Here is a 23,853-nt window from a genome sequence, read left to right as displayed (position 1 = left end):
TTCTCAACTAATCAAAACGGTATAACAGTTAATTCCTAAGAAAAATAAAGGTCATTCCAAACGCCGACTCTTAAAACGGACACTACATTTATCTATCCTACTAGTCGAGAATCGTCCGGGGCACATATATGGAAGTCGTACATCCAACCATGCCCGCTAAACGTTTACCTTTGTTTTTTTAAGTCTACAACACCCAAAATAATAACATATCACATCTTCATGAAGTGAAAATACAATAGTTCAAATGTAAATACCAAATTCAACTAAGTTCTAAAATAAAACTGTTCAAACTTGAATTCAACTAGCACATATGTTCCAGGTGTCCTCTTTAAGTGCCCACGACCACAGTTGCTCAATCAAATCTTCTTTAAGCTTTTCATGAGTTGCTCGATGTCAAATTTGTTAATGCATTTGGACAAACTCATCAAACATAGCCGGATTCTAATTTGACAATTGGATAGCATCACCCATGTTCTCAAATTCCAGACCTCTCAGCATCTTCATCCTCATCCTCCACGATCATGTTGTGCATGATCACACAACATGTCATCAACTCCCATAAGGTCTACATATCCGATTGTTAGCAGGTCCATGAACAACTGTAAAACGGGCCTTTAGCACTCCAAATGCCCTCTCCACATCATTTCTATCTTCTTGTTTTGGGGCAAAGTGAGCTCTTTTATGACCAACTGGCTGAGAGATGGTCTTGATAAAGGTCGCTCACGAATGATAGATACCATCAACCAAACAGTAGCCCATGTCGTAGTCATGCCTATTGACAATATAGTTGCACGTATGAGCTTGTCCTTCATTACACATCGTAAACAATAGAGACCGTTGCGGCACATTGTTTCATTGTGAGACCCGGGCATGCTAAAGAAAGTGTGCCAAATCTAGAGGTCTGGTGATGCAACTTCTTCAAAAATGATGGTGAACTTCTTAACATGACTCTGATATTGCCCTTGTAGAACTTTTGGGTAGTTCTTCCATATTCTATGCAAGCAATCAAGAGATCCGAGCATACCTGGCCATCCTCTTGCTTCCGACGGTGCTATGAGCTTTTTGGTGCCTACGACAGTTGGTTCTCTCAAGTACTGAGGTATGCACACCTCAACTACTACAGTGGAAAATCTGACCATGACGTCTCCGCAAGTGCTCTTAGACATCTGAAGATACTTGTCCCATGAATCCGCGGGTGTGCCATATGCAAGCATCCACAATGCAGTCGTGCACTTTTGGTAATAAGATAATCCAATTCTTCCCATGACATCCTTTTTCTACATGAAGTAGTGATCATATGATCGGACGTGCCATTGTAGAGGCGATTGAACACATTTTTTTGCATCTGAAAGCGCTGGCGAAATTGTCTGTATAGGGAATCGAGGGAAAAGTAGTTGTCCATCAGCGTCAAATGCCCCCGTGCCCTATTCCGATTCGGCACTTGATGACCCTTGATCGATTCCTTGAAACTAGAAACATGCACTTCCGCATGCTTCACATCTGCAAGGACCGCCTGCATGATCCTACTCATCGCACGAGTCGTCAGATGCCTCAACGCAGTCCTCGCATATGTACCTCATGTCTAAATCTATTAGTTCACCAAAGAAAACTTCATGAGAATGACAAAATTACAACTCAAAGCAACTTCATGAGAATGACAAGATTATGAATGAGAACGACTGCCACTATGTCAAATATTCAGAAATTATATTACACTTAATCTATATATCCTTCACCTTAGTTGTCTTGCCTTCTTTTTTCTCCGCAATATACTTCTCATGTCGATAGTTCTGCATTTTGAAATAACAAGTGGTGTATAATATCGCAATGTGATGATATGTTTGTGAGTATGCATTTAAAGATATTTGGCCATTTACCTGCAAATGGCTCTTTACGAAAGATTGTCAAGCCTTCTACCTTCATAAGCTTCAGCACACCCTTGGGAGTTGCCTCTGCAAGATATGTACACGGAACAAAGCATCTAAACGATGGTTCTATTTTCAAGAAAAAATGCCCAAAAAATTTAACAGAGTGATCACCCTACTATCCGATCCTCCAAGCTTTTTCAGAGTATCCACAAAATGCTCATGGAGCACTCAAGTGTCCATCTCATTCTCAGTTTGCTACATGTTGTAGCTCGAGATGAAGATGGTGATGAAGTCAACTAGACTTTAACCGAAGAACCCCCATTGCGCGACCCTCATGGTCAGAGGAAGGCGATACTGGAATAGGCGAGCATTGCGGTGGTATGCCATATATGTCCTAAGAAAGAAAGAATTATATGGAAAATGACTATTTAATTTGAATTTAGCCATGATAAAGGCGCATGTGAACTCAAGAAGTTAGTGTTGACGCTCAAAAGTGGCACAATTATAAAATTAGCTTAGGATATGTAAAGACCAATTCAAACTTAGGATTGGGGGTCACTCCGGATGGCTCTCTTAAGTAGATCGAGATGGATATGAAGATGGTCTAAAACGGAGCTCGGATGCAATAATTATGACAAGTTCAGACATGCTCATGTTGACACCAGATTAAAGAATAACATGAAACTCAATTAATATGGACTCTAATCGAAAGCATTTCAACACGAAAGTTGTGCGTCTCGTCGAAACGGTTGATTTTGACATACAAATCGTCTTAATCCGAGGTCGTATGCTACCTGTGGAGGCAAAATAAGGTCAGAAACAAAAGCTGCACAATCATTTCGGACCGACCGAGTTGATTTGATCGGTGAGACCGAGTTGGTCCGGAAAATTACCAGAGAGTTGGCAATGTTCACTCGATGGGACCGAAGAAAACCATTCGGTGAGACCGAGTCGATTTGGGAAATTACAGAAAGTTACAGAGAGTTGGCCACGTTCACTCGGTGGGACTGAAGCAAACCAATCGGTGAGACCGAGTTGATCCGGAAAATTGCCAAAAATTCTTGTTCGAGTTAGGTTAGGGTTTTTGATGTTTTGGACATAATTTTTAGTCCATTTCTTGTACAGAAAGTCCAGCCGCCTCATAAATGATGAGAGGTGACGGCCAATTGAACAACACACAATTGCAAAAAACACATCTACTACTTTTTCATCTACGTTTTGTCCCTCCCCCATTTTTGCTTCTCGATCTTCGTCGTTCTTCGTGTTGGAGAGCTGGTAATCCCGAGGCTCTAGGGGCGGCTTGACCGACTTAGGGCAGCCCATAACCGCCTCACTCCCTGACGGGATCCCTCCCGGAGTGTGGGGTTTCGGGTCCTCAAAAGTTCTCTCTGGTTGTCTTGCGAATCGCGCTTCCGACGAGACTTGTTCGATGTGAGCTATGGTGCATCACCCCCGGCGTCGAGGGTACACGTGACATGTTCATGTGCGAACACACTTTTTGGCGACTCCGCTGGGGACAAAGATCAATCATAATCATCATCCATCATTTCTAGCAACGACAAGATTCCCAAGCCCTTGAAAATCAACGCCGATAACATAATCAAGCCCAATTTTGAGGAGTTATCGGAGGAACATCGCCAAGCTTATGAGGAGTACAAGAAGGCGCATGAAGAGAAGGAGATGCAGGAGTTCCTTGCTAAGTTCAAGAAGGATCGTCAAGGCAACATCACTTCGGTTGGAGAAATCAAGTTTCCTCCTCTTCATGATGAACAGGTTAAACCCTCTATGAGTAATACCTTCTCTCCCAAGGTATGGGCTGAAATTGATAGTCACATTATTGATAGCAATAATTTTTTATACCAAATTTTCTTGGAAAATAGTAATGCTAAAAGTAGTATGCCTCAATCATCTAGTGGTAATGTTGGTGTACCTGTTACCGCGGAAATCTCTAATCGAACTTTACCTATTTCATCGGCACCTCCTGTGCCGATGAATTATTATCCTAGCCCAACAAATTAGATTGTTGCTGCACTCATTAATCCTATCATGAGTATGCCAAGTTTGATGGTAACGCCAAACCAAACCCTACCTACAAGTGCAAATGTTGTTAGATCATTGCCGAATTACAATTCGGCATACTTGCCACAATTCACACCTGTAGCTACTAACCCTACTCCTCCTATACCAATGCCACAAGCTTCATCATCCACTACGGATGATGGTCTAGCTAATCTTAGAGAGGAGATGGTTAAGATGCCCCGAGAGAATTTTGGAGTTGAGTTACCAAGGAACGTATTTACCAAAAGTCATATCCAGAATACCTTGATGCAATTCAATGCCCTTTGGGATATAAAATTCCAGATTTTGTTAAGTTTAATGGAGAGGGCACAAAAACCACATGGGAGCATTTTAGTCAATACTTGGCATAATTGGGTGAAGCAGGCTCACTAAATGAATTGAAAGTGCATTTATTTCCTTTATCTTTAACCGGGACCACATTTTTCATGGTTTGCCTCTTTACCACATGGTTCTATTCGTTTTTGGTTGCAACTAGAACAAAAATTTCATGATCATTTTTATAGTGGCGATAATGAGCTTAAGTAGTCACATCTTACACCTGTTAGACAAAAGCATGATGAATCAGTCTCCGATTACGTCATGAGATTTAGAGATATAAAAAACCGGTGCTATAGTTTGGTGATAACCGAGAGAGATTTGTATGATCTTGTGCTTAGTGGTTTGAGAACTCACATTAGAGAAAGGCTAGAAGGCTATGAGTTTTTAAATATCAACCAAGTCTTACAAAGGGCTTTGGCTCAAGAAAGCCGAAGCAAAGATCTTAAAGAGGTGCATAGGTATAAAATTGATCGTTCTAAGATAAATATGGTTGAGTATGATAGTGAGCACTCAGATGATGAAGGTGATATTTATGCCACTAAATTTGTTTGGCCATCTAATTTCAAACCATTTACTTGCAATGATTTAAAGCCGATTCATAAGAATCGTGATGAAGAGATGAAATGTACTTTCAACATTGCTAAGTGTGATAGAATATTTGATGCTTTATTGCAAGCGAAGATTATTAGAATATCTCATACTTTACCGCCGTTTGAAGAGCTAAAACGGCGTGCTTATTGCAAGTATCATAATTCTTTTTATAATGCTACTAATGATTGCAATGTTTTACAACGACAGATACAATCAGCCATTAATGACGGACGATCGAAATTTTCCAAGATGCAAGTTGATAAGCAGCCTTTCCCAATGAACACCATGGATTGGGAGGGGAAGAAGATATTAATTCGGCCCAGCATAGCCGAATCAGCTAATAAGAATAATATTGTCATTGGTGAGCCCAAGAAAAACAAGGAGATCGACAAGGTCTTGGGGAGACAAGTTGTGCTTGACAAGCAACCCGGTGGCAAGGAGATAATCAAGATCACCATCAAGAATCATACACTCGGGGGGCAACCACAAGTGCAAGAAAACACTCATGTCAAATTTATTAAGCCCAAGAGTCCAGAGGTTGGCAAGTGGAAGACGAATGAAGCTAAAGTGCAGTGCAAGAGAATCAAGCCAACTTTTGATATGTTGCTGTCCAAATATACTAGTCAAGTGGCCGGTTCTAGCTCTAACCGGTCATCAAATTTGAAGTGCTCAAGGTCACCTCCTCGGGAAGAATTTCAGCATCATGCAAGGCCATATGGGTCGTGGTCACCAGGACCCTGAATGGCGCCACCCCTTATGCGCCATACTACATGGGAGACTTCAATGGAGGATGGGGGCAGCCCTAATCCCCCCTTATGCTTTTCATCCGGGTTGGCAGAACCAAGGAGGCCCGTTCATGAGACGCTTTCTTATCCCACACGAGGCCGTTTGAACAATGGTGTCAATCGGCCAATGCAAGATCAAAAAAGGGTCAGTACGCAAGTGTGGCATGCCAAATCATCAAGTGCTGAAATTTCAGAGCCTAGCAAGCAAAAGTAGAAGAATACTAGTGCTGAAACTATTACGATAGGCACTAAAGAATTAATAATCAAAGAGCCGATTATTGTTGATAATCCGACTGATTCTAATAAAGATGTGGCTACGGTCCAGCAAGGCCCCATGGCTAATGATCATGAAGCTAGCACAAGCAAGGCCAAGTCGAGGGATCCAAAATATACTCAGCCTAAGTGGTGTCCTTCCGGTCTAACCAAGGCACAAAAAAGGAGATTGCAGCGCATGAGGAGTCATGAGAAGGAGGAACAAGAAGCAGATAAGCTAAGGGATAAATTATTCAATGAAAGCCTTCCCATGGTACCCCAAAACAAGTGTGGAGGCCAAAGCAAAAGGAAAACATAGCAGCTTTTGCATTGATCATAGCAACACCAACGGAGCACGATGTGGCTACTATTACATTGTCCACTTTGCCTACTACTTCCTCTTCCCTTGGAGATATTTCGGAGTCAGTGGAAATGCTTGTGGAAGGAGATGAAATGCTTGATTATGAGTCTACACCAGTTCATGAAGGTATGGATATTAATATGGTGTATTACTTACCCGCAGAATTTCATGCTATAGATGAAGAAGGGGAAGTCGCTCAGCTAGATTTTGGTCCTAAAAATGCTATATTCGAGAAGCCAAAAGAACCGATGACACACTTTTTTTGAGCAAACACAGTAGGGTAAAAACCCTACTGTAACTCTATTTTTCATTAATAGGGGGGTGTTATACACAAATGGATTACAACAAGGGAGGGGAGCATAAAAAAAAGAAATGTTTACAAATATTCCAACCAGCTTTGCATTCCCTCCTTTAAACTAGGTTTGACTCTTTTCATGATGGTGCCAAAATGTTCCTTGAAGCAGGAAATACAGTAGCTCAAGTCCCTTTCCTTGTTATAAAAAATGATGTTGTTTCTGTGTTTCTAGATTGTCCAACAACTAGCAATTAGGCATTCTTTAAAGGGCTGAATCTAAGTTCTGTTTCTAGTTTCAATAAGCATATCATTGCAGTTTAAATAAGTGTTCCATTCAAAGCCAAGTGATAACCAAAAGTTTTGGCTAAAATCACCGGTGACGCACTTGAGGCCATTGTTCCCTAAAGGTCATATTAATGGATCACCGATGGCTAGAATGCTTGTCGATGGTGGTGCTGTGGTGAATCTTATGCCATATTCGGTCTTCAAAAAATTGGGGCTGCCTGATGAAGAGTTAATAAAGACCAACATGGTGCTTAATGGATTTGAAGGAAAAGAGAAAACTGAAGCCAAAGATGTAATGTATGTGGAGCTTACAGTGGGAAGCAAAACTTTGGCTACCGCATTCTTTGTCGCCAAGGTGCAAGGTAACTACAATGTGATATTAGGCCACGATTGGGTTCATGCAAACCAATGTGTGCCATCTACTACACACTAGTTTTTGATTCAATGGGTTGATGATGAAGTGGAGGTCATTCATGCGGACAATTTGGCTTGTGTTGCTTTGGCCGATGCATCGGTGGATTGACAACATCCCAATGTTATTTGCTTGACAGGGCGCGACTTATCAGAATTTGATTTCCTTAGCGCTACAAAAAGTGGTTTCGTGCCCATTTCTTTAAAGCCAGTTGGTGGTAATCGGCTCCAAGGTATGATGTATTTAAATGGATTCTAATTTAGAATGGTTGCAAAAGCGTCTTGTTGAATATCGGTCCAATGAGAACGATATGTATGAATCTATGGAGGAGTTAGATGATATGGATAAATTAGGACAAGGTTTTACGTTGGCCGATCCATTAGAGGAGATAGATATACGATATGGTTCACTTCCTAGGACGACATTTTTAAACAAAAATTTAAGAGTCGTTCATAAAGTTAAGTTGATCGAGTTATTGAAAGAATATGTTTGTTGCTTTGCATGGGAATATCATGAGATGCCAGGTTTAAATCGAGAGTTAGTGGAGCATCGGTTACCTATAAAGGCTGGTTTTAGACCGTACAAGTAGTCGGCCAGAAAGTTTAATCCAAAAACGTATGACCGAATCAAGGATGAGATCGGTTGTTTGCTTAAAGCTAATTTTATTAGACCTTGCAGGTATGTCGAGTGGATTTCTAACATTGTACCAGTAGAGAAGAAGGGCTCCGGCAAGTTGAGGGTGTGCATTGATTTTAGAGATTTGAATAGAGCTACACCTAAAGATGAGTATCCCATGCCAATAGCCGATATGCTTATTAATGATGCTTCTGGACATAAGGTCATTAGCTTTCTTGATGGTAATGCGGGGTATAATCAAATTTTTATGTCCGAAGAGAACATGTCCAAAACAGCTTTTCGATGTCCCGGTTTCCTTGGTTTATTTGAGTGGACAATGATGAATTTTGGATTAAGAAATGCCGGTGCCACGTATCAAAGGGCTATGAATTTAATTTTTCATGATTTACTTGGTGTTATACTTGAGGTTTATATTGATGATATTGTTGTCAAATCGGATGCTTTTGGGTCTCATCTAGCCGATTTGCGCTTAGCTTTTGAGAGAATGAAAAAAACATGAACTAAAAATGAATCCTTTGAAGTGTGCCTTTGGTGTATCGGCTGGAAAGTTTTTGGGTTTCGTTATTCATCAAGATGGCATAGAAATTGAACCCAAAAAGATAGAGGCTATACAAAAGGTGGGGGCTCCAACATGCAAGAGAGATATGCAAAAAATCCTTGGCAAAGTCAATTATTTGACGAGATTCATAGACAATTTGTCAGGGAAGGTTGATGCATTCACTCCCATCCTTTGGTTAAAGAACGATGCCAATTTTACTTGGGGGAAAATAGCAAGAAGCGTTTGATATGATAAAAAGTTAGTTGTGCACTCATCCGGTGTTGTAAGCTCCCAAATATAAAGAGCCCTTTAGGCTTTATATTGCGGCGGAGGAGGGTGTTATTGGTGTTGTTTTGACTCAAGAGACTGAAGGAAAGGAGCATGCTATTACTTATTTGAGACGACGCTTATTGCATGCCGAGACAAGGTATACATTTATTGAGAAATTATGCTTGCACAAAATTGAGACATTATCTAGTGTCTAGTACTTGCATTATAGCTTGTTAAACTGATGTCATCAAATACATGTTGCATAGGCCAATTCTTAGTGGTAGAATTGGAAAGTGGGCTTATGCTTTAATTGAATTTGATTTGGCTTATGAATCTCTGAAATCCATGAAAGGCCAAATCGTTGCTAATTTTATTGTTGAGCATCGGATTGATGACAAGCATGATACTGATATTAACCTTGTCTCGTTAGTACCATGGAGATTATATTTTGATGGTTCAGTTTGTAGAAATGGCCAAGATGTTGGGATTGTTTATATATCTCCTTATGGTGCTGTTTTCGAAGCCTCGTGCCGCTTAGAGTATTTTTCACAAATAATCAGGCCGAATATGAAGCATTGTTATTCGGCTTAGAGATGTTGCTTGCCATAGGTGCTACACATATTGAGGCTTTTGGTGATTTGTTATTAATAGCACAACAAATATGTAAAGTCTTTCAATGTTTTGACGAATCACTTAATGTTTATCTTGATAAATGTATATATATATATATATATATATTTTCTACTTTGGATTATTTTAGCATTGCTCATATATCTAGACATGACAATTGGAGAGCAAATGAGTTGGCACAACAAGCGTCCGGCTATCATATTGATCTTGGCATGTTTCATATTTCTCAAAGGCCGATGTCTAGTCTTGCCAACATAGGGGAGGATGAACTGGAGCCCACAGTTTCGGCCACTAACGAAAAATTTAATGCAGGAGAGAATCAAGACAGGAGGAAACCCATTATTGATTATTTGTGTGATTATAGTAAAAGTGTGGACAGGGCCGTTCGGCGTATGGCTTTCAAATATACAATGAGAGATGATGATCTTTATCGCCGAACGGTTGATGATGTTCTTTTGAAGTGCTTGGACGAGGACCAAGCGAGAGTTGCTATGGGAGAGGTCCATGAAGGAATTTGTGGCACTCATCAGTCGACCCACAAGATGAAATGGTTATTGAGATGTGTTGGGTTTTATTGGCCAACAATGATTAATGATTGCTTCAGGTATTATAAAGGACATGAAGCTTGTCAAAAATTTGGTGATATTCAATTGTCTCCTGCTGCTATGTTACATCCTATTATCAAGCCGTGGCCTTTTAGGGGTTGGGGATTAGACTTTATTGGAGAGATTCATCCTTCTTCTTCAAAGGGGCATCGGTTCGTGTTGGTGGCAACTGATTATTTTACTAAATGGTCTGAAGCAATACCAATCAAAAATATGACACATACAAAGGTAATTCAATTCATAACTGAGTGCATTATTCATAGATTCAACATTCCTCAAACATTAACTACGGACCAAGGTTCATCCTTTATGTCACATCAAGTTAGAGAATTTGCCGAATCATATAAGATAAAGTTGTTCAATTGCTCTCCATATTATGCCCAAGCCAATGGATAAGATGAGTCTAGCAATAAAATATTAATCAAGCTCATCAAGCGGAAGATTGAGGATAATCCAAGGAGATGGCATGAGCTACTGTCTGAAGCTTTGTGGGCACACAGAATCTCAAGGCATGGTGCTACAAAGGTAACTCCATATGAGCTCGTGTATGGTCAAGAGGCTGTTTTTCCAGTGGAAGTGAATTTGAATGCTTTGAGAATAGCCAAACAAAATGATTTATCGGCGGTGGAATTTTATAACTTGATGATGGATAATATTGATGAAGTCATTGATAAACGTTTGGCTGCTTTGGAGGCCATAGAGGGAGATAAGTCGAGGGTGGCAAGAGAGTCCAATAAGAAGGTCAAGTTGAAGACTTTTCAAGTTGGCGATCTCGTGTGGAAGGTGATTCTACCAATTGGTTCGAAAGATAGAAAATTCGGGAAGTGGTCTCCAAGTTGGGAAGGTCCTTTTAGGAATGCAAGATCAGTTCCTGGAAACTCATATTTAGTGGAATCCATTCAAGGGGCATTGTTACCTCGAGCTCTCAATGGAAAATATTTAAAAAGTACCACCCAAGTGTGTGGCAAGAAGCCTAGATAGGCAACGACCAATAAATAACTATCGCCCTTAGCATAAACATGGCCGATATATATTTATCGTCCTAAGAACATATAAATAGCCGATGGAGTGTTGACATCGTCCTTGGAACAAACTTGGTACAAGTTATTTTTCGACACGCTAGCTATGCCGAAAAACAGGGGGGATGCACTACTAGGGAAAAGCCTAGCAGCAGCACGTGTTTTTGGCCTACTAGTAGCGCGGGCACCAGCGCTACTAATAGGGCGCTACAGCTAACCCATAGCAGTAGCGCGTGCGTGCCCACGCTATTGCTATACAAGTGTAGCAGCAGTGTGCTGCTTGGAAGCTCGCTACTGCTAATAGCTCTAGCGCTCTTTGGACGAACGCGCTATTGCTATTGTCACGCTGCTGCTAACTTTCCTCCACTCGCTACTGCTAATTTTAGTAGCTTTTGTTTTTTTCTGCATATTTGTTTTGTATTTGAACAGGCTTTATACACGAATCTTTAGCACATACAAATGTCATCATCATACACATACAAATCGCTGCGAGACCACAAATGTAATCATAGAATATACATACAAATAGTCTCATCATAATTATCATCCAACACAAAGTGGTATATCGTGATCATCTCAAAAATAGCGATACATGCAAGTCTCGAACACTTGCAACTACAACGTCATCCATCTAAACAATGATATACGCGAGAAGTGCTATCACTATGAGTGATAGTGGAACTATGCAGTACATGAGGCGGCGGTCATGAGTCCTCTCTCGCACTTGCCTGAACCTCAAGTAACTAGCTTGTGCTTCTTGTCTGCTTTTGAAGCCTTTATGGCTGGCACCCGAGACCCCCTGCACTTGCGCCTGACACTCATGCCACTCGTCATACACTCCTGGAACCTTCCCTTCGTACACGACATAACACTTCGCCATCAAGAAACTAGGTACCTGTTAGAGATGCATCTTCATCAAGAGGATGTACAATCATATGCAACAAAATATACTAGAGCAACACAAAAAAGAAAGGGTTAGCAACTAGATGCAACATACAGTACACAAACTAATTATGTAGAGGTACTCAGGTCATCGTAGGCAAACTAACAAAGTAGCGTTACGCAAGTTCGGCAGGGACCGTGGACATCACAAAGTCTCATCGCTACAGAAAGTATACAAGTTCAACCAACACATATCATCATCATCGGCATCGTAAATCACTAGAAGTTCCATCCTTCCGTATCATCGAGGATGGACCCTAGCTTCTTGAACGGCGTGAGGTCTAGACGTTGCATGCCTATGTGAGTTCGGACGTTAGCTCGCGATATAGGGCCGTGGTGGAAGATCCCCTTCTCATCGACGACTTCTTTCATGATGATCGTCGCAATGTCCCTTTGGATGCGAAAGAAGTCATCTCTAAATTTATAATCCGCTTCTCCATGAGATTCTAGCCACTTGTGGATATGATCATCATTTCTGCTTGTCATGCGAAGCTTTTGGTGATCCGTGCTGAACTCAATAATGAGATGGACGATGTAGAATCCATCCTTCTTGCTTGGTTTTGGGACATGGATGCAGGAGAAGTTAGTTTTATGTGCGAAACCCATCTTCTTGTTCCTTTGTTTCCTGATCTGCACATGGCCCACCTCTAATGTTGAAGCCTTGGGGAGCATCATCTAGAATATTCATTATGTGGGTGTAGTCCTTTTTCTCGCAGTCTCTGGAAGGGTCGAAATACACGGCATGGGAGACTCGCGGGTAAAGAACGATAAGGACGGCACGCCCGTTGCTGCGGGGAAAAGACACCTCAAAATTATTATCCATATGAGCGAGAAGGAATGATTGAAATGTACGAAAGGGTTGTCCGGAACTGACTTACTTTGAATGATAAGGCAGGAGGAGAATTTCCTGGTCCTTATTCTGTACCATGAAGTTTTGGAGGTAGTCCCTAGCAGTTTCACGCTCAAGGTCGCCGAGACTCAAGAAAGACTCGTGCATGTAGTACGGATCCGCCACAGAGATTTGTGAGCCTTCTACTCTCTTCATGACGGAGCTCATATGTAGCGCAAAAAGGCAGACGATTGTAAAACCGAGCCGCCTTGTCAGAAACATTTCAAAGATATGGTCAAACCGCAGGAAGAACACCTCCGCGGGCCGTGTGTCGACATAGCACTTCCCCTCAGGCACATGAGCCGCATATGTCGGATATCCTAGATCCTTTGAGGCTAGTAGGCTTTTCTCCGTTGACATCACATGGTTGTGCAGTCTCCTGAGATCCCCTGATAGTGCCTCCAGCGGTTTCGGCGATAGCATAGGCTCGCCCGTGAGATGGAACATGGACGCACCTTTCATGGGTACACGCGCTTCAGAATCCATCGTCTGGCTGTTATGTGCTCTGGCTTGTTTGGAGGCAGCTATCTTCCCCGATCTCTTCCTCTCTTTTTTCTTGGGCACACCTTCCAGACCCTTCCTTAACCCCTGTCCAAGTGTTCCCGGGCTAAGTACTGTACGGCCCTCGCGCCCGGCTAGTTGAGCCTGTGTTGAGGCGGCATCTTCAGGCGTGTCCTGTGAGGATTTCATGAAGAGAGACTTTTTGCAATCCATGCTACGACCTTCCTGCCCGGGCATATCATCCATATCCTCATTAGCATGCTGATAGCCTGATTCGTCATATGGTTGACTCATCATATCTATGTCACAGTCATACACGTTTGTATTGAGGACCCATAGGGTCGACCTCTGTCTCATCATCCATTCTCTGTTCTACAGGACAAATTACATTAGCCAGTACTATTGCACCCCCTTCATCATGTCGTCCGCCGCTCTCACCCAGCACTACCGGAGCTGGTAATTGTGTAGGCGGGGTGGTGGTCTCCGCACATACTTGTTGATGTGTGGTTATTGGTGTGCTCTCGGCCGGCTCCAAACGAATAAGATTCTTTGGCCATAGCAGCACCCAACCCTTGCAGTTTCCAATCCGCAGCGGGGTCTCATCGTCCTCTCTCACATGATGTACTGGAGGAGGCAAATGATCGTGCCCTGATTTCACACTGGACAAGCTAACCCTGAAGTGCCCAGCGGGGATCGGCTGGTTGTGGAACATGGGTTGCAAGGGGTCCATTATCATCCCCTTCCCACATCCACCTTCTGGCCTTTGATCAAGTAGAGTATGGTGCATGGGGTTTCTTTGGCCTGCAAACACATATGTCTGTGGCGTATAACATCCGAAAGGCAACGAAAATGGAATATTATATATATATATATATGTTGGTGCGACATGTAATTACTGTGGCGACGTCGAGCTCAGCCAAAGACGAAGGCCCACCTAGCGCACCAAAGACTGAGGATGGGCTGCTATGAGCGGGAGCGGCTGCGAGAGGAGGCCTGGTTGCGTGAGCAAGTGATGGTGCGATGGTGTTGTTGTTCATGGAGTTGCTCCCGACGAAACTGGGCAATGGGAAATCATGTACCGTCTTGTCTGGATTTTCCTTTGTCCAGTTGATGATAGCTGGAACCAAGTTAGTAGCAAAATCATTTCTGCAGGCAGTTACAGCTGCATTGACTGCTTGCAGTAGCAACTCATTTTTCTCCTCGGCTGTTTTTTTCGCATCCTCAGCTACTTTTTTCTCGACCGCAAGCTTCACCTTCGCGCCGATGTCCGCCTGACTAAACTTCTTTTTCTGCTTCTTGGCCTCCGGGCCCTCATTGTAAAACACCTTCCACGTGGCACCGTCTCCAGCGCCGTGCACACGACCATATTGCGGCCGCTGGCCCAAAGGGAGTCCCTAAGTTCGTTCAAGGCCCGGTTGAGAGGGGTGTCCCACTTGGGCCTCATCGGAGAAGTAGGGCTTTCGGCTACAAGCTGGTATTGCTTCTCCTGTTGAAGGATCGTGAACCGTTTAGGAATGTGTAGTCGACTAGATATGGAGCTAAATGTAAGGTGGTAAAAGAGTAATTACCAGTAGTCTAATCAATTTCCTCATGATCTTGTCCGTGTAAAAAACCTTCTTTTCCTTGTCCCACTTGTAGCGGGTCCTGATGAAGTCACGCTCCAAGGGGTTGGTGAACTTCGTGAAGGGGTCTGGGATACCCATGGCTTCATGTTCTGTGTCCTCCTTATCACATATGGGCCTTTTACCGAGGTAGCCATGACTTCCGAGACGATGCTTCCCCGTGTTCCTTTGATGAAGGCTCTTGAATTTCGCAGCCTTAGCCTTGGCTGCCTCGGTAGCACAAGTGTCCTTGCACTTTTCGAACTCCTCTTCCATAAGTGTCGGATTTTCCTCCAGAATCTTGGACAGGGGTTCCTCAGCCTCAATAGCTCATTTCACCTTCCCTTTCCAGGAGGCCAAATCATTGCTGAACATGCCCATGGCGTGATTGTTAATCTTTTTCATCTTCGGATCATCCCACGGTTGTTCTATGTTATCATCCCGGTTGGGGAACTTGAATCTCTTGTGCAACTTCATCAGGAGCAACTGCATCAAATATTCTTTACTCCTTAAGTCATCATTGTTGATGCTCGCGCATTCCCGTAGGATGCATCCTACTTGGTTCCCATAGCACTTGCGAGGTTCTTCCGGCTCTAATGTCTCAAACTTGCCAGGTGCCATCTTTGTGATCACTAGTCGTCCAATCCCTAGTTTGTTAGGTTTTCGTATCCTCTGCTTCTTCGGCTTGTTCTTTTCGGTAGCGGCATCGGCGTCGGTACCTTCCCCACCTGTATCTTCCCCGTAGGTACCTCCCCCACCGGTCTCGGCACGGCCATCGGTCTCGGCACCGCCATCGGTGCCGGCGCCGTCGGTGTCGATGTCGGCATCAGTACCATCATTGAGGCCGACCTGCAAACCTTGCTTAGCAGTCAAATAGTCGAGGTACTCTTGTTCACCCTCATAATCCATCTTGTCTACATCTTGGTCAGAAGGCCCAGTTTCTTCGTTGCTCGACATGTTTCCTATGATTAAGTCTCCTCGTTTAATTCAAAAAGTATGAAAAAAATGAAAAATGACATAAGAAAGAAATCTATGTTTGCCAAAAAGAAATCTATCATGCCAAAATTCATGGAAAATTTCGGCATGACCTTTGCTAAAAAAGGACATATCGAGCGCCTGAAATTCACCGAAACGGAAATGGATCAACATTCCGGCGTAACATAGGCCACTCGGATCATTTACCCTGCACATAATCATCATTTTCCAAATATGACATGTCCAAAACTAAATAAACCTAGCTAAATTCATAACTAAATAGATAACCTAATTAACCTACTGCCATAACTAAAACCTAAGTAAATTAACTGAAGTACCCTAGCTAGCAGAGAGAGGAGGAGCGCTGGGGGGGGGTACAGAGGGTGCAGGGGCGAGGAGGCAGGCCCGACGACGTCCGAGGTTGCGAGGACAGGAAGCAGAGGAGGGAGGCGTCGCGCGACGGGGTCGGGGACGAGCGCCGGGGTCGGAGCCGAGGCCGGGGTCGGGGTGGGGCCAAGCGCCGGGGTCGGGAGCGAGCGCCGGGGTCGGAGCCGAGGCCGGGGTCGGGGTCGGGGGCGAGTGCCGGGGCGCGGCGAGGGAAGAGAGAGTGGGGATTTGGGGGGGGGGGAAGAGGCGGGATGAAGCAGAGAGAGTGAGGATTTTGGGTTAAGTGGACGTAGCAGTAGCGCGTTTAGAGCAAACACGCTACTACTATTAAAGGCAGCTATAGCGGTTTTATACAGAAACCGCTACTGCTACCTTGACTAGCTGTACCTCTTTTTTAGTAATGCGCTACTGCTATAACCAATTTCCCTATTTCTTTTCCTTTATTTTCTCTCACTTTTTTCCGAGAGCAGTGAACGAAGGGAAGGCGATATATATATTGCATCATTTGACGGTTAAATATGTATAAAAAATAGGAACATATATATATATATATTACATCATTGGACACATGCATAATAATGGCTAAGTGTGTATAGAAAATAGGAATATATATATATATATATATATATATATATATATGTATGTATGTATGTATTACATCATTTGACCGATAGCATACAGTTCCTCAGCGTTGACGTTTTCATTTTTGAGTCAGCTTCTTTCCCTTCTTGTTCGTTGAAGAATAATTGAGTCCCTCACTGTGACTTTGCCTTTTCCATGGAGTACGATTTTTCTTAGGTAATGTAGTATTGATTCTTCTTTTGACATATACTTCATCATCATCGTCATCTTCCCTCATTGGGTTGTCGTACTGATCGTAGTCTTCCTCGTTGGCGACTCCATCCATTCCAATGATGTTCCTTTTGCCTCTCCTCACGACAACACGGCTGGGATTGCACAGGTCGGTTATGAAGAAGCATTGTGTCACGTGCTTAGCGTGTACCCATGGCTCGTTTTTTGCGATAGCGTTCACGGTAGCGCTCTTGGCGTCGGGTATAGTCATGGTAGTGAAATACCGGTTTTCTCTTTCGACATTCTTAGCCCATCTGACACGGAACATCATCGTGTTGTGCAGTGTAGAGTAGTCAAGCTCCCAGATCTCCTCGACCCTTTCGTAAAATCTTTCAGTTGCGTTGTTGTCGCTGCTGGTCATGCATTCCATCGTCACCCCTGAGTTCTGATCATCACTATCCATATCTTTGGCCTCCTGTAGAATGTGTATCCGTTGATATCGTATGCCTGATAGGTTATGAGGTTGGGCGAGGGGCCATGTGCTAAGGCGTATATGAGCAATCCGTCCTTAGAGCCCTCCTCCGGGGGATTAGCAATAATATGCTTTTTGAACCAATGCAGGAAAGTGGAGTTGTGCTCTCTAGTAACTTCGGCGTTCATCCTGCATACCCCCCCGTCACGATACTTCTTTGTGATAATTTCTTTGTGCAGTGCCATGAAAGGATCTACCTCGTCTAGGTGTTGTGGCACTACCAAGTTTGCTCTGTCAAAGTCGCTGCATCGATCTAAGTATGCCATGTGCAGTTCCCTGTGACCGTTGGAGTGACCTTCTCCTTCGAGCCTCCCGTCATGCTTGTTAACGGGCAAACCAACACTAACACCAGGAGGCTGCAGGTCTGCGCCATATAGAAAATTCTCGCAGAAAGATATGCACTCTTGTGTCAGATAGCCCTGGACGATGCTTCCATCCGGACGGGACATGTTACGAACGAATCCTTTGATGATCCCATTCATCCTCTCAAACTGCATCATGTTGTGCAGAAATGACGGCCCCATGTATATTATGTCGTCCACAATATGGACACATAGATGCACCATCACGTCAAAGAACGCGGGCGACAAGTACATCTCCAGCTCATTCAGTATCACAACAATCTCTTCCTGTAGCCTTTGGAGCTGCTTCAGACTGATTGACTTTCGAGAGATGATGTCGAAAAAGTTGCAGAGACCAATAAGCGTGTCACGGACGTGCTTGTCCATTATCCCTCTAAGGGCAACATGTAGTATCTGCGTCATCATCACATGACAGTCATGGGACTTCATCCCGCTGAACCTTTTCTTGTCCGTGTCTAGATATCTGCTTATCTTGCCACAGTAACCGAAACTAACTTTGACTCCAGTAAGGCACTTAAAGAATTGACCGATCTCAGCCTGACTTAAGGTGAAGGGGGGCAATAATCCTCTTTCTTTATTTTTTTGCCCTTCTTCTCCCGTGCCTATGTCTCTGTCTCTGTCTCGTCTAACATTTTACGGGACGACATGTGCAGATCTTCCCTGATTTTGAAATCTTGCAAGTCTTTTCTTGCCTTCGGCCCATCCTTGGTCTTATCCGGCATGTTCATTAGTGTCGCGAGCAAGCTCTCAAGGACATTCTTGAAGATATGCATTTGATCAAGGCAATGAGGTGTATCGAGTTTGTGCCAGTACTCCAAGTCCCAGAACACAGACCTCGTCTTCCATACCTTCAGCAGCGGCTCCGGCGCCTTTTTCATCGTCTTTCCCAGCGCGGGGCACTCCTTCCAGTTTTTCAACAGCTCATCGATTTTGGCACCTCCCCGCTTACGTGGAGGTCCTCGATGCTCAGCGTGACCATTGAATAGAGCTCCACGGTTTCTCCATGGGTCGTCCTGTTCGAGCCATCTTCGATGCCCCATGTACACGATTTTTCCAGACCCGCCATCTTTCCTTGATGTTAGTTGCTGAGACGTCATATCATCCATGCACCACGTGCATCCGCAATATCCATGGCACACCTAGCCCGCGACATATCCTTAACCGAGATAGTCATGCACCGTCGTGATCAGCGCGGCTCTCATGTAGAAATACTCGCCTTTGCTGGCATCCCATGTCTTGGCCGGTGTTATCCATAACGTGTCTAACTCCTCTTGAAGTATCCCCAGATACAAATTAATATTATTTCCTGGTTGTTTCGTCCCTTGAATAAGCATGCTCATGTGAATGTACTTTAACTTCATGCACAACCAGGGGGGAGGTTGTACATCCATACAAACACGGGCCATGTGCTATGGTTGGTGTTCTGGTTGCCAAACGGATTCATGCCATCGGTACATGCGCCGAGCACGATGTTCCTTGCATCACATCCGAAATACCGATAGAAGATGTTCAACGCTCTCCACTGGCTTCCATCCTTCACATGTCTCAGCTTCGGATCATCTCCATCGTCAGGCTTCTTCCTCTCCGCGTGCCAGCACATTAGCTTTGGTTCCTTGGGATCTACAAAATACTGCTAGAGACGGGGAGTGATCGATAAGTACCATACAACTTTCTGGGGACATTTCTTCCCGGCCTTCTTCTATCGAGAAGCATTGCACACCGGACAACTTGTTTTTTCCGCATGCTCCTTCCGATAAATTATGCAATCTTTGATGCATGCATGGTATCTAACATGCGGCAGATCAAGAGGGCACACGATCTTCTTGGCCACATCAACACTAGTAGGACATAGATTCCCCGCGGGAAGAACATCCTTTAGGTACTTGAGATGCTCATCGAGGCTAGTGTCGGTCCATTTGTTTTTAGCCTTCGTCTTTAGGAGTTGGAGCGTGAAACTCAAGCGGGTCACCTCAGGATTGCAACCATCATACAATGGAGTGTTCGAGTCTACCACCAGTTGCTCCATCTTAGCCCCCTCTCTAGAAGCAGCTCTCTCAGTACTCGTCTCCTTGCGAAGCAGTGCTTGAACATGAGGGTCCCGCATGATTGAACTTAGTACCGACAAACTCTGCTGTGTGGAGTCCATGTCGTTCTCTCCGCCGCCATGGTCGGCCCCTTCTCCTACGCCATGTCCGGCCCCTTCGCCGCTGCCATGTTCGGCCTCTTCTCCGCCGCCATTATTGATCATCTCTTTGTCTTGCCCCGTGTCGTCATTGCCTGCCCTGTCGGCGTCCTCAACATCGTCATCCTCATCTTTAATTATCCACTGACTATAGCCATCCATGAAACCAGTCATGAGCAGGTGCGCTTCGACATGACCATCGTCATAGGGGTCGAGCCCAACTATTCCTTTGCATTTTCGACACGGACATAAAACCTCTATCTGGTTATTTTCTTTCATGTCCCGCACCGCCGACCGCAACCACCTGTCCACCATCATTCCACTAACCATCATGAACGTCTGCACGGTAATAATAAACAAATTGATTATAAAAATGCGTGCATGCATCAAAGTGATACAAAAATTCGGCATGACCTTCCCTAAAAATAGGACATATATAGATCTAGAGTTTGCCCGGAATTCGCTGAAACAGAATAAATCAACATTTCGGCAAAACATAGGCAACTCAAAAGCACAATTTGGCGTCAACTCATGCCACACACACAATTTCCATCATATTGCCCAATTATCATATCACACACACATACACATATTTCCATTTTTTAAAAGCATGAAATTTTAATCACCTAGCTATCTCGAGATCGAGCACATGCACGGTGGAGATGATGATGTAGCTAGGGAGATCAAAATTGCACAAAGCTCTTCTTGACAAAGATAGATCTAATTAGGAGGCAAATAGGTCACTTGACTAAATGCCACATCTACCTAGCTAGCTAATTTGGGAGGAGACAACTTCAACTAGTGGAGGGGGAAGGAAAAAGATAAAGGAAATGCATTAATGGAGGTGGGTAGTTAGCTAGGAGTAATGAAGAGAGAGAAAGGTAGGTAGAAGAGGGAGAGTAATGGGGGGAGAAGTCTTGAGGCAGAAGAAGAGTGAGAGAGGGAGGATGTGTGAGGTAGGGGAAAGGGAAGAGAGGAGATGGGGGAGGGGAGGATGGGTGGGGAAAGGTGGTGGGGTATAGTGCACCTTAGCAGTAGCGCGGGTGGCAAAGCGCGCTACTGCTAAGGATGTAGCAGCAGCGCGCTTTCCGAACACACGCTACTGCTAAACGGGCCAACCGTGTGGACAATTTCAAAATTAGCAGCATCGACGTGACTAAAAAGCGCGCTACTACTATTTCATTAGCAGTAGCGTGCATCATGACACCGCGCTGCTGGTAAACTTAGGTTGGTGGGTACTGTCGGTGGATTTTTGTAGCAGCGCGGTTTCGACAACACGCGCTATTGCTAAATTTACGCTAGTAGCGTGGTTTCCTTATCCTCGCTACTGCTAATTAGCAGTAGCGCCTCTTTTTGTGCCGCGCTGCTGCTAAGATTCTGTGTATAAGGTTTTCCCTAGTAGTGATGTGTTGACGCTTAAAAGTGGCACATTCATAAAATTAGCTTAGGCTATATAAATACTAATTCAAACTTAGGATTGGAGGTCACTCTAGATGGCCCTCTTTAAGAAGATCGAGATGGATATGAAGATGGTCCAAAGCGGAGCTCGGATGCAATAGTTACGACAAGTTCAGAGATGCTCATGTTGACACCAGATTAAAGAATGGCATGAAACTCAATTAATATGGCCTCTAATGGAAAATGTTTCAACACGGAAGTTGTGCATATCGTCGAAGTGGTTGATTTTGATATAAAAATCATCTTAATACAAGGTGGTATGCAACCTGTGGAGGCAAAATAAACTCAAAACAAAAGTTGCAGAGTCATTTCGGACCGACTGAGTTGATTTGATCGGTGAGACCGAGTTGGTCCGGAAAATTACCAGAGAGTTGGCAATGTTCACTCGGTGGGACCGAAGCAAACCAATCAGTGAGACAGAGTTGATCCGGGAAATTACAGAAAGTTACAGAGAGTTGGCCACGTTCACTCGGTGGGACCGAAGCAAACCAATCGGTGAGAGCGAGTTGATCCAGAAAATTGCCAAAGATTCCTGTCCCAGTTAGGTTAGGGTTTTTGATGTTTTGGACGGAATTTTTAGTCCTTTTCTTGTACAGAAAGTCTAGCCGCCTCGTAAATAGATGAGAGGTGATGGCCGATTGAACATCACACAATCGCAAAAAACACATCTACTACTTTTTCATCTACACTTTGTCCCTCCCCCATTTTTGCTTCTCGACCTTCGTCATTCTTCGTGTTGGAGAGCTGCGAATCCCAAAGCTCTAGGGGTGGCTTGACCGACTTAGGGCAGCCCATAGCCACCGCACTCCCCGACGGGGTCCCTCCCAGGAGTGTGGGGTTTCGGGTCCTCAAAAGTTCTCTCCGGTTGTCTTGCAAATCGCACTTCCGGTGAGACTCCTTCGACATGAGCTGTGGTGCATCACCCCTGGCCTCGGGGTACACTTGACGTGTTCATGTGTGAAAAAATAGTTGAAGAAATACTCGGATAATGTTGTTAATTGAAGGATCAACCATGGAACTAAAGGTACTCACATCTAACCGAAGGCTCTCCTTGTTGTTTGTGATAGTAATGCCAAGTTGTTCAGATAAGAACTAAAACTCTAGCTGCTCACTAAAAGCCAGGGCATTGCCTCCTCGGTGGAAGCTAGTGTTAGAAGCATTTCCACATAGGTTAAGGAAGTCCTTGAGATCACATGAATGTTCATCATCACCTTGACCACCATTGCTGGGATGAGCAGCAAATAACAGAGCAGAGAATGATGATTGCGCTGCTAAAAATTGTTGCTGCTCACATTTAGGAGGATGAGTCAAGAAAGGCAAACCGCTGGTTTGCCGGCATAATTTGGAGTTCGTCGACGATGATGAGTACATGCTTGCACAGAATGTGGAAGAGCTCGATGAGATTTGGTCTGGTAAGTCAGCATACGAGACGCGAGAAACCTCATCTGCCGAACTGTAATTATCATATTTAGAATTGAATATTTGACGAACTAAAGGTCGTGGAGCATTGCAGGTGTGAGCCATGCTGTCAGGAGCAATGATATATTTCACAGGAAGTACACTCTATGTGCTCATTGTGCCTTAGAAAATGAGAAGTGAGATGGAAAGCTTTGCTCCAATCCAATCCTGCAGAGTAAATATTCATTCAAGCACTATACAAATTCCAAGGCATGTCAAACTATGTATTTCAATATGTAAATGAAAAATTGTTCATAAATATGGGTGCAAGAAAACAAAGCATTGGTTGACTTGGGAGTAATCTGTCAATAGAATGATCTAGATTGACCTCAGAAATATGCTGAAAGAGTGTACATAAGGGAGAAAAGAATATTCCGAGATGATTTTGACCCTTCAACAAGAGCCACTCATATTTCAGAGGTAATGATGGTTTGCTTCGTATGATTGTTACGGTCATTTATGGAACTTCTTTTCACAAATCATGAAATCAAACTCACGTGTAAGGAGAAAAGATAGACACTCCTAAGTTTTCATTTACTCTGGATATTAGTTGTGTTCCAAGTCAAACTTATAAACCTTGGCCAAGTTTATTTATATAAAAAATAACATCTACAATACCACAATACCATTCCTTGAATATATTTACACATCAGAATTTTGTCGTAGATGTCCAGATTGTAACTTGGTCAAACTTTATAAATTTTGTATAAACCCAGTTCCAAACTTGACTAGTCTCCTTTGGCTAGGGAAGAGTTGAGTTATGTTTCGAGGGAAGAGTTGAGCTATCAAAACTCGATGATAATTATTTCGCATAAGCAGGACAAAAAATG

At 43.7% G+C, this 23,853-nt stretch overlaps 1 pseudogene; it reads right to left on the bottom strand.

Annotated features, from left to right (window-relative positions):
- Positions 1-1,721: 1,721 nt before the first annotated feature.
- On the bottom strand, positions 1,722-23,140 carry LOC123056859 (protein PHOSPHATE STARVATION RESPONSE 3-like; annotated as a pseudogene).
- Positions 23,141-23,853: the final 713 nt, after the last annotated feature.

Source organism: Triticum aestivum, chromosome 3A (genome assembly GCF_018294505.1).
Source record: "Triticum aestivum cultivar Chinese Spring chromosome 3A, IWGSC CS RefSeq v2.1, whole genome shotgun sequence".
NCBI lineage: Eukaryota > Viridiplantae > Streptophyta > Magnoliopsida > Poales > Poaceae > Triticum > Triticum aestivum.
Note: the sequence above shows the minus strand (reverse complement) of the source record. Positions and strands in the feature narration are given on the sequence as shown.